General features: G+C 36.2%; 2 pseudogenes; both read right to left on the bottom strand.

Moving 5' to 3' along the window:
- Positions 1 to 3,413: 3,413 nt before the first annotated feature.
- LOC114825499 (ent-kaurenoic acid oxidase 2-like) lies at positions 3,414 to 6,580 on the bottom strand (annotated as a pseudogene).
- A 4,558-nt stretch (positions 6,581 to 11,138) lies between these two features.
- On the bottom strand, positions 11,139 to 16,438 carry LOC103438157 (ent-kaurenoic acid oxidase 2-like; annotated as a pseudogene).
- Between the last annotated feature and the right edge of the window lie 1,858 nt (positions 16,439 to 18,296).

Below are 18,296 nucleotides of genomic sequence, written 5' to 3'. Positions count from 1 at the left end.
TTTCAAACGAGCTCTAGATTTCAGACGTGCAAATTGTACCTAAATGGTCGACTTGAACTTATTTATTACTTTGTTTTTCCAATGGCAAACCCACAAGTCACCTACTTTTGCTAATTTTGTAACAGACGTTAATAATAGTTATCGTACACATACTTTCAAAAGTTCAAGACCAATTTTAGATGAAAACAATAATAATATTAAGGATCAAAGTGAAAACCGTGTAAAAATTTTGGGGCATATTTTATATTTTATATTAACTCAAAAGATAAATAAGAAGGCTTCGAGAGTTCAACCTCATCATACATGAGAACGAAGCCAATATTCTCATTGCTCATTCTAGTTTTATGAGTTATATTTCATTTTGAACACACATAGCTGATATCGAATAAGACAAATTGGTTACTCTTGATTCAATATATCTTTCCGTACCAAGAAGTTGTGCTCGAAAATCCTTCAAAGAGATAGGTATGTCTTTTGCTAAAATGATTGTTTTGATTACTTCAAATTCCGGAGATAAATCAGATAAAGCAGCAATTATATAATCATTTTCAGTAATCTATTCACCGGCAGAAATCAAATGATTTTTTATACCCTGTAACCTCAACAAGTACTTGTCCACATAATCAATTCCTTTTTAACAGTGTGAAACTCAAGTTGATTTACTCTAATCACATACACGTAAGCAAATCTTTCTTGACAGTCCCAAGCCTCTTGAGACGTCTTGTAGCCAATCACATGATCCATTGCCTCATCAGGGAGTGAATTAGCAGACTTAACAAAGCTAAATCATTCTTAACTGATTCCTTGTAAGCAATGGTAATCTCTTTAGTTATACCAGCATTAGGACTATTAGGGGGCGTTTGTTGCGCCAGACTATCTCGGACTAGACTAGCTTCAAGGACTAAGCTGGATTGGCTTAGACTAGACTAAACTGGATTAACTTAGTGAAGCGTTTGGTGCAGTGTCAGACTAAATCATGGACTCAATTATTTTTGTAGATCAAATATTTTTCTGTCATTTTTTAATTCATTTTTTTAATAATTTATTATTATACACACTTTTTTAATTTGACTCCCTCTCTCCCCTGTCTCTCTACTTCTCTTCTTTCTTTCTTTCATACGTTTCCTGTTCTTGGCATGCCAGATTGCTCCCATTCCCATTAAAAATCAAACTCAGAAAAATCAAACCCATACTTTCTCTTCATTTCATTTTCTTTCTCTTCAATTCAAACATTCTCTTCTTTTAATTTATTTCTCTTCAAATCAAACACAGAAAAATCTCAATTTTTTTTTTCAATTTACAGAGGGTCGTCAATTTTTGCAAATCGACGTCAATCGCTCTTGCAGAAGAAAGCAACAAACTTGCCGGCGCATCTTCCTAGCGGAGCGCTTGAGGCCTCGAGGAGGACGCCATGGTCGGTGCTCAAAATTAAACCCACACCGCCAAATCAATCGAAGTTTTCCTGCAGCGGCAGTCGTCGTCCTCCCTAGGCTTACGGTGATAGCCTGGCTATGGTGACGGCGCCGGAGAAGAAGGTGGAGCGCAGAGGGACTGGGTGTCTGGGTTTAGCAAGCAAAAATTGGGAATTGGACGTAGGCCTCATTTCCTTTCTAGTCCATGTTAATACCAAGCGAAAGCTTGGGATTAGATAAACGGCTTTAGTGAAGTGCGGCGGGACTCGTAGTCGAGGCGAGTCCCACTTATGTTAGTCCAACAACTTACCAAACATGGGATTATAGTCTTGCTTAAGACAGTCCAAGCCAGTCCCTCTTAAGGAGGTGCAACAAACGCCCCCTTATAGTATTTAGGTGGACATTGTGACTCACCATTTTTTTTTTTTTTTTGTCAAATGATAGATTTGGTTAGATTAGATATTAGATTATAAGTCAACGGGGTTGGAACTCACGTCGTAATACGATGACTCAACACATTTCCACCACTGTGGTAAATGGGCACTTGCTTGTGACTCACCATTAAAGAACTCAAAAAGATCATAGCCCCATAGACCTACTCCAACCCCTGGAGTAAAACTCAAATTTTAGGTTCTAAATTTACCCCAACTTACTCTAACCCTTGGGGCAAATATGAGTTTTAACCAAAAACTCATTTCGGGGGCAAATTTAGCCTAGGATTCTCCCTAGGTTAATGGAGCTGGTCTACCATATATGTGTACATATTTTAGTTTTATATTTATAAATTTATTGAATTCAACGTTTAAGATCTAATATAATCAAATCTAACGGTTCTGGATTCATTTTCATAACGGTAAAAAAAAAAAATCTAACGGTCTAAATTTAAATCAAACGGCTAAAGTAATAAAAAAATTTTTTTTATGTGTTTCATATTTTTTCATAATATTTCACAAGTTTTCATGGTGTCGGTTTAGAGATTTTTGTCACATCCCGGCTCGGGACGGATCACTTCTCGGGCCCGTTCCATCACCGTAACACGATATTGTCCACTTTGGGCTTACCATTCCCTCACGGTTTTGTTTTTGGGAACTCACGAGCAACTTCCCAGTGGTCACCCATCCTGGGAGTGCTCTGACCTCTTTCTCGCTTAACTTCGGAGTTCCTACGGAACCCGAAGCCAGTGAGCTCCCAAAAGGTCTCGTGCTAAGTAGGGATGAGAATATACATTTAAGGATCACTCTCCTAGGCGATGTGGGATGTCATAATTTTCAATATTTATCGGAATCTAAATATTTTAAGATTAAAATGTTCATAAAATTAAATTATGATAATCTACATAATTATTATTATTTTTAAAGTTATTTTAACTTATCCTAAATTCTTTCTTTAATATACTCTCGGGCTAAAAATTTAAGCCAGAATGGTTGGAGGTGAAAAATTGTTTCTGGGTTAAAACCTAAATTTTTTGGGTTAAAAATTTTAGGTTTTAAGCCAAAAGTTTGAGATAGTCTTACAACAGACTGCAAATGGTAACTCCATTTGAAAAAGTTGTCTTGGAGTTTTACAGTGATCATCCCCAGTGAACTTTCAATTGCCATAACAATCAACCAGAAATCAACCGAACAACTTTGAATGTTAATCAACCAAACAACTTAATCTTTGCAAGCAAGAAATCAACTACTAACAATCTTCAAGAAACTATCCTTCACAATTTTATCAAGCAACCCAGAAGAATCCACCGCATAGGCCTTAACAGTGTGGAAATCAAACAACAATTCACAATAAATCATTCAACACAATTAGAAGGAATGACACTGGTCATTGAATCCTTCAAAACAAACATTTAGTAATGGCTTCGGCCTAAAACCAAGAAAGTTGCAGAAAGATGTTCACTGCCACATTTAATCAAACATATCTGATGAAGAAAATTAGAACAGAACCTGAGAACTCCATAGTCTTGAATCGAAAAGCCAGACCAAGAAAGTGCAGAAAAATGGATTTCTAAATCTCTTTAATGGTGATATCAACCCCATCCACTGGTTTTGGATCTGCCAGATAACTCATCTCTGCATCTGGATTGACCAATTCCCATCTGAAAAATTCAAGTACATAATGTTCATTAGAAAATGCATATTGATACATATTTAATAATCATAAGAGTTGAGATTGTTTCCTCCTTACTTGTATCCTGTTGACAAATGATGTAACAAGATTGCAAGTTGTATTCTAACAAGCATGTTTCCAGCACATATTCTTTTTCCACCACCAAAAGCTTCATATGTTCCGGGCTTAGCTGGTTTCTGAGCAGTGAAAATATATTGATTCAATAGATAAATGATAATTTTAACAAAAGGGTATGTTTGAAAGTACTTATAAAATAGCTAAAAACAATTTCAAAACACCAAAAACGTTTCTAGCGATGTTTGACATAAAAAGTTATAAAAAACTCTTAAAGCTCTTTTTGGAAGAAGTTTTTTAAGAAATACTTGCATTTTGTTCAAATTTATTTATATGCTTCTATAGAAGTGTTTAATATAAGTGTTTTTTAAAGAAGTACCTCCAAACAGACCTATTCATTATGTCATAGAGAAATATAGGCTTACATTCCATCTGTCTGGATTAAAGCACATAGGATCATCAAAATTCTCTGGATTTGTGTGGAGATATCAAAGCCAAAGAATCACTTTCCAACCCTTGGGTATTTTATATCCTGCATGGATTTACCAACTTGATTAGCTACAATTACAATGTGCAATTACGGGACTGCAAACTAGCACATCCAATATTAGAAACAGTTCAAGTACACCAACCATGCATTTGATTTGAACTCCTAAACCCTAAATTTGCAGCAACATGCCAACACACATGGTGCATGTATCCTGTACGTACCTTTATACTCAGCTTCCCTGACAGCCGTTCGGAAAATAAAAGCTGAAACTTGGCCATTCTTATTGTTTCTTCGACCACCTGAAAGCAAAGTGCATAATGTTTGGCTTGAGTTAATTTTGTAACGATTAATAATATGGCCTCTTTTTCTTTCCAGAAATGTTTACACTTCATTTATATCTGAGGAAGTGAAGGTAAAAGAGAAATCTTGCAGGGGCTTATAAGAGGTTGCGCTACTCCCCATATTGCCAATTATTGGTTTTATAGTATAGAACCTCAAGTTCTTTCATCGTATCAAAGCAGGTTGACCCACATGCAAAGCTCAATGCTCACACGTGCTCTACATCACCCAATTCATGTTGTTCACGTATTTGGCTTGAAAACTTGTCACACGTGAGAGGGCGTGTGACGATATGAAGGTAAAAAGTTCCACATCAGTGAAAAAAAAAAACCTTGCAAGGACTTATAAGAGGTTGGGCTATTCCTCACATTGTTAATTGATTTTATGTTGGAACCTCAACTTTATTATAGACAATATGTACCTTGTTTGTGTATTTCATTTTTGAAACATCTTCACTTGTAATAAAATCCCCTTTCTTGTTCTTCTTTATAGCCATATTATCCTCCTGTATGTAAGTCCAAATTAGAATGTCAAGATTATCAAAATAACTTAGGGTTTGTTTGGTATCTTTTTTTAAACCAATTTCTTAATTTCAAATACAAAAACTGAGTCTCTGAAGAATACCAAACAAGCCATTGATTATTGAGAAACTAACTTTCTTTGTTTTGATTATTATTAGTATGTTATCAACTAGAATACGGGGTGTTCGTAATCGTACCTGAAGCTTTTTTAGGACAGTAGGGTGCTTGGCTAAATAATATATAGCACACATTGACGCAATGGAAGTAGATGCATATCCACCTACAACAAGGCTGACGATGTTATCTACCACCTCTTGGTCACTTAGTTTATTACTTCCTCATCTTTAATTTGCATAAGCCCATCCATGAGATCATTTGTCACTAGTTTTTGGCTCTTCTTCTTCTCCAGCTCCAGCCTGACAATGGCCTCAAGCTTCTTCCTACACTGCAGAAATTCATCCACATGCATATATACATATATAAAATTCATTAATGAAACTTGAATCAATCATACCAAATGCATGCAGTACAAGAGAAAAGTATCAACGACCATATATATGTATCAAACAAAATGACGTGTCTAATAACTCAACATACACATATATTCCATGAAACATGATGACGTATCTATAGGAAACTATATGTGCCTCATAACTCAATGGACACATATGGTCTTTTTAGACACATCATCGTGTCTAGCGGATATATCTGATCATTGATGCTTGATTTTTTTTCTTGCATGTAGTGTCGGAATTTAAATACTTTCAATTGATTTTTGCGGTGAAATCAGTTAAGATTAATTAAGGACCTGACGAGCATGGTGAAGGGCAGTTCCAAGAATGTTTAATGGTTGAGCTCTATATCCTTTCATCAATCCTTCAAACAAGTTATCAATGGTATCTAGGAGAGGTCCAGGCTCCAAACTTCCATATAGTTTTCCAATATTTTCAAACGTCATCTTCTTAGGACTGGTTTGGTATTGTTGTGCTTTGAAAACAAACTACTTTTGCTGTGCTGTGAGAATAAGCAGCTATGAAATGAAGCAGCAGAGTGTTTTGTAAACTTTTTTGTAAAAGTGCTTTTGAAGAAGAAAAAAAAAACAGTATTATAGTGTTTGGTAAACTTTTATGTAAAACAAACGTGAAAAAAGCCGGTTTTTTAAAGCTGGGTTTTACAGCTTTGTGTTTTTGGCTTTTTTTGACCCAAAACTGTGCAAAAAAGCTGAAGCTGAATGTTTATCAAACACAAAAAAGCTTCCAGCTTTTTTTGATACCCACTTTTCTCATAATCACCTCAGTACCAAACCAGGCCTTAGTTTCGTCAAAAGCTTTAAATTTTGCCCTTCTGAGCCCATGAATCGAGTGTAGCTATGATGCGTGGTTGGACTAGATGGGCAATCCGCCGGAGAGCGTCCGGCTGATTAATAGCCTTTGTGACGTAACCTCTGAGCCTGGCATGGGACTTCCCATGAACTGCCACCAGAGAAGTGTGACCCATAAGATCAACGTAAGGCCATTCTAGGATGAAGGTGTGTCTGATTGGAATACAAATTTGTTAAGTGTTGGGAAAGATGCTATGATGGACGGTGATCCAAAGAGGTAGGTTCTGTACAATCCTACTCCATCACCATACCTGATCATTTAATATGTGCATGACAAAGGGTGTCAACCATTTTGCACGATATTGAGACATATACCAATTTCATAGACGACTTTTACCACAAAACAAGAATTGATTAAACGCCGAATAGTTACTAACATTCATAGTCCATGGAGATGTAAATGTGGATTCACACTAAATCTTAATAAGCAAGTTATTTATGACTGTTTTTTGAGGGACTAAATTTTAGATCATTTATCCTCCTAATTCATCACCTATCAACACTTCTTTGAACTCGATTTTTTCGTACCTCTTTTAAAGGTATAGATTTCTATGAGCTGGGGATTTGCTTAAATATATTTTTTTTATTTTTAAAAGCAACTTCTTAAAAATGTTAGGGCCTTAATTGTGATAGGTAAATGAAATAAAAAAGTTTTTTTTTTCTTTAAAATTATGGATCCGATACAGCAGAAAGCAGAAGTAACTCTACACATGCTTCTTAAAAAGCACTTTTTTTTAGGCAGGTGAACAGTACCAATTAACAAAACTTTCATATTGACAATCCTACCCTCGTCTTTTTTTGTTAAGAGCATTTTTAGCACTATACTTTACCAAACACTTGCTTTCTTTCACAATTGTTTATTCTCATAGCACAACATAAGTAGCTTGAAAAAAAAAACAATAATAAAGCTAGTTTGGAATTTATCTTACAATGTGCAAAGCTTTGACAAACAAGAAGTGTAAGACTAGAATTCATAGTATCTACAAAGCTTATTCAAATCTCATTTGAACACTGTTGTGGAGGCGAATAAAGTTTGAAAAATAGCCTAATGAATATATATGCCTTGAAGCAATAATTCGGCATTCACTCTTAGTCCGAATTCTGGAGAGGATGTTAAGGCAATGGTTGCGGCAAGGCAGGAAATTCTATGGGTAACCTGTCATGAACGGTATTTGGGATTGCCGACAGCGGTTGGTAGGGGAAGGAAGCAAGTGTTCAGAGCTACAAAGGATCGAATCTTGAAATGGATAGGTGGTTGGAAGGAAAAACGCCTTTCGCGTGCAGGAAAAGAGGTATTGATCAAGGCGATACTTCAAGTGTTACCCACTTATTCTATGAACTGCTTTCGGATGCCAAAGGATGTTGCAAAGGAAATCCACGCTCGTTCAGCGAAATTTTGGTGGGAAAAAAGCGAAAAATGGGCGTGGGATTCATTGGATGAAATGGGAGCCGTTATGTACGAGCAAAGCGGATGGTGGGTTGGGATTTCGAGAGTTGGAAAGTTTCAATCAGAGTTTATTAGCAAAACAATGTTGGAGACTGTTCATTAATCCGACATCCTTGGTGAGTCGCATGCTGTCAGCGAGATACTTTCCGAATGATTCTTTTTTGAATGCGGGAATTGGAACAAGGCCATCATACGTACGCTTGGTGATCAGTGGTGTGGGGGAAAGACCTTCTGAAAGCTGGATTGCAATGGCGCATAGATAATGACATGATGCATGTGTTGGTATATGATGATAAATGGGTGCCTAATGAAATGGGGTTCACAGTCACTACGCCACCTATGTTTGAGTTTGAGAGTTTGTGATCTTATTACTGCTGCCTATGTTTGAGTTTGAGAGTTTGTGATCTTATTACTACTGATAGAGAATGGAATAATTATAGGGAGATGCTTAATGCCGGTTTTTGGGAGAGGGATGTGGAAGCTATATTGCGGATTGCGTTGACTCACGGTGAGGTGCAAGATATCCAAATTTGGCATTATGAGATGAATGGGAAGTATAGGGTGCGTAGTGGATATCGATTGGCTCGAATGATCAGAAGTCTGTCAAATGGAATGGAAGGCTCGTCGAGTACGACTGGTGGTTCTCTATGGAAATGTGTATGGGCTGTATCTATACCTGACAAAGTTAAGCATTTTGTCTGGAGATTTTTGAAGGAAATTATCCATTGTGGCAGTATCTTTCCCAAAAAAAGATTAATCCTTCACCGTGGTGTGGACGATGTGAAGAGAAAGTGGAGAAGACTCTTCGTGCGTTATGGGGTTGTGGGGAGGTGATTGAGATTTGGAAGGAATTTAGTTGGTGGGAGGCGAGCAGGGAATGGAAGGTTCAGTCGTTCTTCAAGATTTGGAAAGCCATGGTGTTGGTCACGAGGGAGGAACTCGATTTGTTTGCAGCGGTTTGTTGGGCAATTTGCAATAAAAGAAATGGAAACGTTTTTTAAAACAATCAATGTCATTCTTGGGAGGTTGCTGCACGTGCAAGGCAATTGTTGGAAGAGTTTCGTCTGGTGTATGGATCGGATTGCAACGACAACAATAGGGCTACAACTCATGTTTCCTGGCAGCCACCGACGTTAAGAGTGTTGAAAGTTAACGTGGATGGTTCTGCGCAGCGGGAGGGGGGGGGGGGGGAGTCCGAGGTATTGGGGTGATCATTCGGGATGATCAGGGGTTGGTAATGTGGTAATGGCTGTTTTAACAAATCAAACGCAGAGCTTCCTTTCTCCTCGTGCGGTTGAATTGATTGCTGCTAGGGATGGACTTCGATTTTCTTATGAGTTGGGTTTTAACTATATACTTCTAGAGATGGACGCCTAGACTGCGGTGGATGGCATTTTGGATGAACTCAGGACTTGGATTGAAGAGGCTCCTCCGGCTAGAGTCGATTTTGGTAGACGATGTGGATGACAGGAATGTATGATTCCCAAGAATAGTAGGCGGCAAGCTTTTCCTGGTGGTGGTTCATCTCTCTGTTGGAGAACGACCATCCCAGTTAGAGGTGTATGAGTGCTTGTTTGCCATTGTTGTTTGCTTCCTTGTCTCTTCATTCAAATTGTATAATTTGCTCTCTTATGAAATGAAATCCTTCATTATTGATAAAAAAAATAAAAAAAATAAAAAAGATCCTCTTAAATTCGTACAGTATTGACCAAAAGAAGTATGAAAAGAAAGATTTATATTATGTTATGCTAGATACTATCCAATTTTATCAACTCAAATTCATGTTCAATTTGTTAAGTTAACGGATTAATAGATTTGAATTTTTATCGATTATCGAATAGAAAATGTCAATTCCTATCCTACAAATTACATCAGATTCAAATAAGATTTACATCAAAGTTATGTCACGTCCCAAAAATGAGCACGTAGCAGTGTCACGCCCTATTAGTGACGCAATATTATAGTGTTACAACCCAACACTATAGCACTACATTCTCAATAAAACGTAAGGCTACTAAGGGGACTAAAATAATTTAGTTTTAAGCAGTACGAAAGCGAAAATCATTTTGATAAATCAAAGAGATAAAAAGGTAACGAAATTTAGATAATTTCTTTACATTAAAATGAAGTTCACAACTTACAAAAAAAAATCAGAGTTTAAGATAATTAAACATAGGGGAAAAAAAGATAATTAAACATACTAAACCAACTCTTTAGTAATATTTCGAAAACAAAGCGTTGAGTTTGGCTCAAAAAAATCCCTTCAAGATGGTAAGAGAATCAAGTATATGTATAGACAAAAACCTTTTTGAATAAAGAGAAAAAACGAGAAGAAAAAAAAACACATAGGCATCTCCTTGTCGTGCATCTTCTTATCCTCCTCCTAATATTTTTTTCCTAGCAACCATCCCCCAAATTTTGCAACCACCAAAACACACACACACACTCTCTCTCTCTCATGAGATTTTTAAGAGAGCATCGTGATTATTAACGTAAATTGGCTAGCCAAGATATTCACTTTATCTTCCTTTTTTTTTTTTTAAAGACTAATCACCTATTAAAATTCACCATGAAATTAAGAGTTCATCTCTACATTCCAATCCAAAATCGTCTCCCTCACTGCCTTATGTGGATCACCACCACCATAAGTCCAATTCCTCTAGCACTTCCAAAAACCCGGCATGAGTGTCCGTCGTACACGCCACTAGTGTCATCACGATCAATCGTAGATTGTACGATGGGATCCTCTCCGTCTTCACAATGTGCCAAGGGCGGTCTAAGAGTTCTTCAGTAATTAATAATTATTTTTAAAATGTATTTTCTTAAATTGGTTATTATTATATTTATTTTTAAAAGGCTTTTTTTTTAATTTTTTTAAAGTAATTAATAATGAGGGCAAATTTGTCTTCAAAAAAATATTTTAAGATGATGTCAGTCCTAATAAAGGGGTTACGTGAAAGTGAATTAAAACCTCATGAGTTTTAGTTTAATGTTTCAAATGTGAGAATTTTATAAAAACACGATAAACTTCAAGAGATGTTAGTATAATTAAACCTATAAGTTCATAAAAATAACCCCATTTATCATGAAATGGATGCTAATGTGGTAGAAAAGAACAAACCAAAAGTTCCAACAATTATAATCAATCTACTTTCCCTATAATTAATCTACTTTTTGTTGCATGATAGAATTCAAAGATCAACAATATTTAAGAAGAGAACAAACCAATAGTTCCAACCATCTTATCAGATTCTTGAAGGAATTAAATCACAAAACTACATCCAAATATCATTTAGGGCGTAGACAGTTCGGCTTAGACAGTTCTTAAATTAAGAAGCCAGGATTTGTTTTTATTAGAAGAACTAATAGAGATTTCATTTTTCTTTTGCTTAATTTTTTATAGGGTTCAAAGGTGGCCACCTAGTTAAGACATTGTCATGGGAAAAATGAGGGAGAACAAACTATATATGAAGCCTATCGAGGATTTCTAAATTTTGTTAATGGTGATATCAACCCCATCAATTGGTTTTGGATGTGGCAGATAAATCATCTCTGCATCTGGATTGATCAATTCCCATCTGAAAATTGAAGTACGTAAAGTTCATTAGAAAATGCATACTGATAATATATTTAATAATGATAATAGTTGAGATGGTTTCCTCCTTACTTGTATCCTGTTGACAAATGATGTAACAAGATTGCAAGTTGTATTCTAACAAGCATGTTTCCTGCACATATTCTTGATCCACCACCAAAAACTTCGTACATTCCGGGCTTAGCTGGTTCTTGAGCAGTGAAAATACATTCATTCAATAGATAAATAGTTATTTTAACTAAAGGGTGTCTATTTGGAAGTACTTATAAATAGTTAAAAACGATTTCAGATCACCAAAAATGTTTCTATCAACGTTTGACATAAAAAGTTAAAAGTATTTAAATAAGCTTTTGAAGCATTTATTGAAGAAGTTTTTCAAAAAAAACTTGCATTTTGATTGAAATTTTTGTATGTGCTTTTAATAGAAATGAAAGTAGAATTTTAAAGGAAAACTAATGAAAATGTATGAAAACTTTGAGTTTTAACGATAATAACAAAATAAAGGGTAAAGTGAATAGTATCAGGATTGACTTTTTAATGTAAAAATATGGTTTTTCGTTAAAGTGAACAGTAGTGGAAAATTTTCGTTAAAGTTCCCTAATTTTAAAGAAGCATATATCCAAATGGACCTATTCATTATGTCATGTAGAAATAAAGGCTTACATTCCATCTGTCTGGATTAAAGCACATAGGATCATCAAAATTCTCTGGATTTGTGTGGAGGTATCGAAGCCAAAGAATCACTTTCCAATCCTTGGGTATTTTATATCCTGCATGGATTTACTAACTTGATTAGCTACAATTACACGGTGCAATTAACGGACTGCAAAACGACACATCCAATATTGGAAACAGTTCAAGTACACCAACCACGCATTTGATTTGAACTCCTAAACCCTAAGTTTGCAGCAGGATGCCAACATATATATATGGTGTATGTATGATGTATCCTATACGTACCTTTATACTCAGCTTCCTTGACAGCCGTTCGGAAAATAAAAGCTGCAATGTGGCGATTCTTATTGTTTCTTCGACCACCTGAATGCAAAGTGCAAAATGTTTGGCTTGAGTTAATTTTGTAACGATTAATAATACGAATTCTTTTTCTTCCGGGAAATGTTTACACATAAGTTGGTAAATTTATGTGTAAGGATGTGAAGATGAAAGAGTTTCACATCGGTGAATGAGAAACTTTGCAAGGGTTTATAAGAGGTTGGGCTACTTTTCATACTGTTAATTGGTTTTGTGGTGGAATCTCAACTTCCTTCATGGTATCATAGCAAGTTGGCCCACGTGTAACACCCAACGTACGATCACATGTGGTCCATGTCACCCAGCTCGTGTTGTCCACATGTTTGGCTTGGAAATTTGTCACACATAAGGGGGCGTGTGAGGATGTGAGGTAAAAGAGTTTCACATTGGTGAAAAGAGAAACTTTGCAAGGACTTATAAGAGGCTAGACTATTCCCCGTATTGTCATTTGATTTTATGATGAAACATAAACTTTCTTCATTATAGACAGTATATACCTTCTTTGTGTATTTCAGTTTTGAAACATCTTCATTTGAAATAAAATCCCCTTTCTTGTTCTTCTTTATAGCCATATTCTCCTCCTATATGTAAATCCAAATTAGAACGTCAAGTTATCAAAATAACTTAAGAGTTTGTTTCGTATTCTTTTTATTTAAAAAAAATGATAAATAGAAAAATAATTACTTAATTACCCATTAATTTCAAACCGGAAAATTAAATCTAAGAAAATACCGAACAAGCCATTGATTATTGAAGAAGCCATTGATTATTAAAGAAACTTAGGTCATCTCCAACCAAGCCAGCCAAATGGCTATAGGCTAAAACATAGCCTGTTTTGACAGAAAACCTATTTCTAATGAAGGGCTGAGCAAAAAAAATTTGGGACCCATCAGGCCAAAATATAGCCAAATGGGCAGAGGGCTGGGCAAACATAGCCAGCTAGTTAGCCCTGATAGTTGGGCCCAACTGTGCTGCTAGCTGACATCATATAGCCTTTTATTTATTTATTTTTTAAAGATGAAATTAAAAAAAATTAAAATTCTAATTTTTTTTCCTATAAATACCTAAGTCATTTCTACACCATTTCTCACATTATGTTCACCCTTTTATACTATACTACCTCATTTTAATGTTTAAGTTGTTAACATGCAAGTAAAATTAAAATATTTAATAACATGAAACTTAAAACAATATTTAGTGACAAGTGACCCTCAAAATATGTCTGAAAACCTCAATTTAATATAGTAGTTTAATTCAATTAACCGATAAAATTAAAGAACAATCTTAAAATATAAATTAATGAGGGGACTAAAAAATAGACCCCTTCGGTTAGAGATTGTATATAGATATAGTCTGACACTATTCATTAAAATATAATTTTTTACATGGCTATATAATCTGAACAGGGGCTAAACGTAGCCCCTTCGGTTGGAGATGGCCTTACTTTCTTTGTTTTGATTATTATTAGCATGTTATCAACCAGAATACGGGTTGTTCATACCTGAAGCTTTTTAAGGACAGTAGGGTGCTTGGCTAAATAATATATAGCCCACATTGATGCAATGGAAGTAGATGCATATCCACCTACAACAAGGCTAACGATGTTATCTACCACCTCTTGGTCACTTAGTTTATTACCTTCCTCATCTTTAATTTGCATAAGCCCATCCATGAGATCATTTGTCATTAGTTTTTGGCTCTTCTTTTTCTCCAGCTCCAGACTGAAAATGGCCTCAAGATTCTTCCTACACTGCAGAAATTCATCCACATGCATATATACAAATTTATTAATGAAACTTGATGGAATCAATCATACCACATGCATGCAAGTTCAAGAAAAAAGTATCAATGACCGTATATATGTATGGAACGGGATGATGTTGTTGGATTATGTGGCCAAGTGGCCATATACTTTAGATTAAACAAACCAAAGGTGGACAACACCTTTCCTTGTTTTGGGGAGGAAAATAGGGAAAAGGTTTTTTGTCTTGGTCCATGGGAAGTCACGGTTGAGGTTTTGAATAATAAGTTTTGGTTGTAATGAGAAGTAAGAGTGGGATAGAAGAGAAGAAAATAGAGTGCAGAAAATTGAGAGAGCCGAAGAGAAGAGAGGGAGAGAAAGAAGGTACTGCTACAGTACCATTTTCAGAGAAGGGGTTGTTGTTCCTTTCATTGGATAATTCTCACTCCATCAAAGTGTTATTGTTGTAATAGCTTTGAGCTTTGTATAGAGAAGAAATTAATCACTATATTTCTTTCTCTATTTGTTTCTTTGGAGTGTGAGTTATTGGGTTATTTGGGTTGTGAGATTGCCAACACTTTGTAAACTCCCATTTGGTTGATAGTGGATTCTTGGGTGAGCTCCTACTGCTCCGAGGACGTACTCCAGTTACACTGACTGTTGAGGAACCTCGTTAAAATCTTGGTGTCTTTAATATTTTGTTCTTGCATTTTATTTGATATATTTCCTGTGGGTTAGCTTGAGTTGGTTCCACAAGGGTTTGGTGCTATCCTAGCACAACAGATGTGTCTGTAAGAAACCATCTGTGCCTACTTACTCAACGGACACATATAGTCCATGCAACAGGATGACGTATGGTGCTTATAGGCACATCATATATATGACCTATATATATGGCCACTGATGCTTTATTTTTTCTTGTAGTGTTGGAATTTAAAAGCTTTAAATTGACTTTGCGGTGAAATGAGTTTTACGGACCTGACGAGCATGGTGAAAGGCAGTTCCAGGAATGTTCAATGGTTGAGCTCTAACTCCTTTGATCAATCCTCCAAACAAGTTATCAATGGTATCCAGGAGAGGTCCAGGCTCCAAACTTACAAATAGTTTTCCAATATTTTCAAACGTCACCTTCTTAGTTTCGTCATAAGCTTTGACTCTGCCCTTCTGAGCCCATGACTCGAGTGCAGCTGTGATGCGTGGTTGGACTACCTGGGCAATCCGCCGAAGAGCGTCCGGCTGGTTAATAACATTTGTGACGTAACCTCTGAGCCTTGCATGGGACTTCCCATGAACTGCCACCAGAGAAGTGTGACCCATAAGATCAACGCTAGGCCATTCTAGGATGAAGGTGTCGTCTGATTGGAATACAAACTTGTTGACTGTTGGGAAACATGCTATGATGGACGGTGATCCAAAGAGGTAGGTTCTGTACAATCCTATTCCATCACCATACCTGATCATTTAATATGTGCATGACAAAGAGTGTCAACCATTTTGTACGATATTGATATATACCAATTTCATAGAAGACTTTTACCACAAAACAAGAAATAATTTAACACCGAATAGTTACTAAAATCCATGGTCGAAGATGAAACTGTGAATTCTACTTCAGAAACACTAATTCTCAAAACAAGTTATTTATGACCATTTCTGTTTTTTACCAACTTTTAGATCAATTTATCCTAATTAACCACCGGTCAACACTGCTTCAAACTTGATTTTTTAGTACCTCTTTTAAAGGTTATAATTCTTATTTTGTTTCAATCTTTGATATTCTGTGTCAAATCTTTAAATAACTTCCGAAATATGTTCTATATATTTGAATGTCAATTTAAATAGAAGAGACTTGTTCCACAAAGTGTGCCTCTAAATGAAGATGTGTAATCCAATTGGTACTTGAATATGATAAACACTTGTCAACAAAAACTATAAGATTACAAATTTTAAAACTAAGAGTAAATGAATTAATACACTTCCCCCAAACAAAACCGTAGTAGCTGTACTAAAAAAACTGAAGGAAATAAAACATACTTTGCTCGTTTAGCATTGATAAAATCATCTGGACGACGAAGAACTTTGAAGTACCACAAGAATGTGAGTAATTCACCCACAAGAGGAAGTCCCATGTGGCCAGGCGGCAACTTAGCACCAGTAGTCGAATGTTGAAGTTTGAGAGGAAGCACGTACCAAAGCTCATTCCACCACCACAAGAGCAACCCCAATAGCGGCAAGCCTCCCAAAACCAAGGTCACCCCCACTCCCATAGAGATATCCATGTATGTTCCTTGACCCTTTCTAGCTACAGAATATCCAAGTCAATCCCCAGGCTCTTGTCCTAGCTAATGCCAGTGACACACTTGGCTATATAGTTGTGGTTGATTCCGAGTTGATTATTCGTCTTACCAAGTTGTGGAAATAGACAAGAGAATACCAACCCCACAGAAAAATGTTTCATGTCACGTCCTACTATATGGTTTAATTCCTTAATGAAATAATGAGTAATAAACTGCAGTATTGTCTTTATTATTACTTTTTTTTTTGGTAAAAAGGTAATAACATTACCAACAACACAGATTTATAAGAGAGAGGCAATACAAACACAACAACAAAATTATGGACCTCCAAAGTACAATGAAACCAAGCCCAACAGAAAAACAGAAAAAATCCTAATAGCTTGCATCCTCTGCTGCTGCTGCCATCAGAAGGACCACAAAACTCAAACCAGCGGCCTGAAATCAAGCCCCCAAAGTGGATAAGAAGAAGACTTCAACAACCTCCAAAGAGCACAGAGAAAATCGGCACCAAGAATCGAATGAAGCTCGCAGGAAACAACCCATAAGCAACAGAGGCAACAAGGCCAAGTAGAGGCAACAAGGTGGTGAAAACACCCGAGCATCAATAAAATCCGAAGCTCTACACATCTTCCTCTTAAACGGGAATCGCAAAGATTCGCGTTCACGGTGTTGATTAGTGGAACTCGATCTAGAGTGTGAGATTAATGGAGGAGTGAGCCAATTGGAAAGGGTAGGATGTGGAGTGTTGGAAATTAAGGAGGTGGAGGGAAAAGTAAATGAAAAAAGGGGGAGTTGGTGAAGTGAAACCAAAGGCACTAGAGAGATGAGGGTATGGTCGAACCTACAAAAAGGTAGAGGAAAAAATAAGTAGGAACAAAAGGAAAGAAAAGGAAAACAAGAGGAGCAATGGGCTACCACCAACCCTAGCCATAGCTAGAATCGGTGGCAGCAAGGAGAAGAACGGAAGTTGGGGTAAAGGAAAACAAGCAGGAACAAAATACATGACAATTTAATCTGTTTAATATTCTTTTTTAAAATGCGAAAACAGAATCACTTAGCATCTTATGAATTGTGAGAATATGAAGAAAAAATACAGTTCATAGTTCTTGTCGTCCCTCAGGACGGTGATTCTCTAATACCAAGAAGAAAGTTGAGGTTCTGCCATACCACTAATTGGCAATATAAGTCATTGCAAGATCTCTCATTGCATTGATGTGGAAATCTTTTACCTTCACGTTTTCACATGAACCAACTAGGTGTAATATAATCAATTCATTTATTCATTTTTCAAAATAAACAATGTTATTTAGACACATAAGAACAAGGTTCTAAAAGATGTTAGGCACTAGTCGGGCGACAGACTAGGGCCTAGCGCCTAGGCTGAACCTAGATGGATTAGGCGAATTTAAGTAAACTTATTATAATATCATATACATAAATGCTTGTTTATACTTAAAAATATATAATAATATCAAGATACATAAATTGAAAAATAAATAGACATAAGGCTTAGAAACTATTAGAACATATTGAAAACATGGAACCAAAACATAATGAGTGTTCATCCAAGTATTCAACAAGTATCTTATAATGTATTCAAATACAAGTAATTTATTTTTTGTCTAAGTAAGAGTTGCGACCTAAGTGGGTGTCTATGCGGGTCTAGATGGGTGCCTAAATGGATTAAGCGGGTGCCTAAGCAGGTATAGGCGTCCATTCTTAATTTTCAAACACCTAGGGCTTAATTGAGGTGGTAATTAGTCACCTAGTACCTAGGCGTAGCTTAAGCAGCACTAGATTAAAACTACTGAAATAGCCTGATCGTTCTGTCTAAACTTCTTCCAGATTGAATAAGTTAATGAG

Source organism: Malus domestica, chromosome 06, assembly GCF_042453785.1.
Source record: "Malus domestica chromosome 06, GDT2T_hap1".
NCBI classification, from domain to species: domain Eukaryota; kingdom Viridiplantae; phylum Streptophyta; class Magnoliopsida; order Rosales; family Rosaceae; genus Malus; species Malus domestica.
Note: the sequence above shows the minus strand (reverse complement) of the source record. Positions and strands in the feature narration are given on the sequence as shown.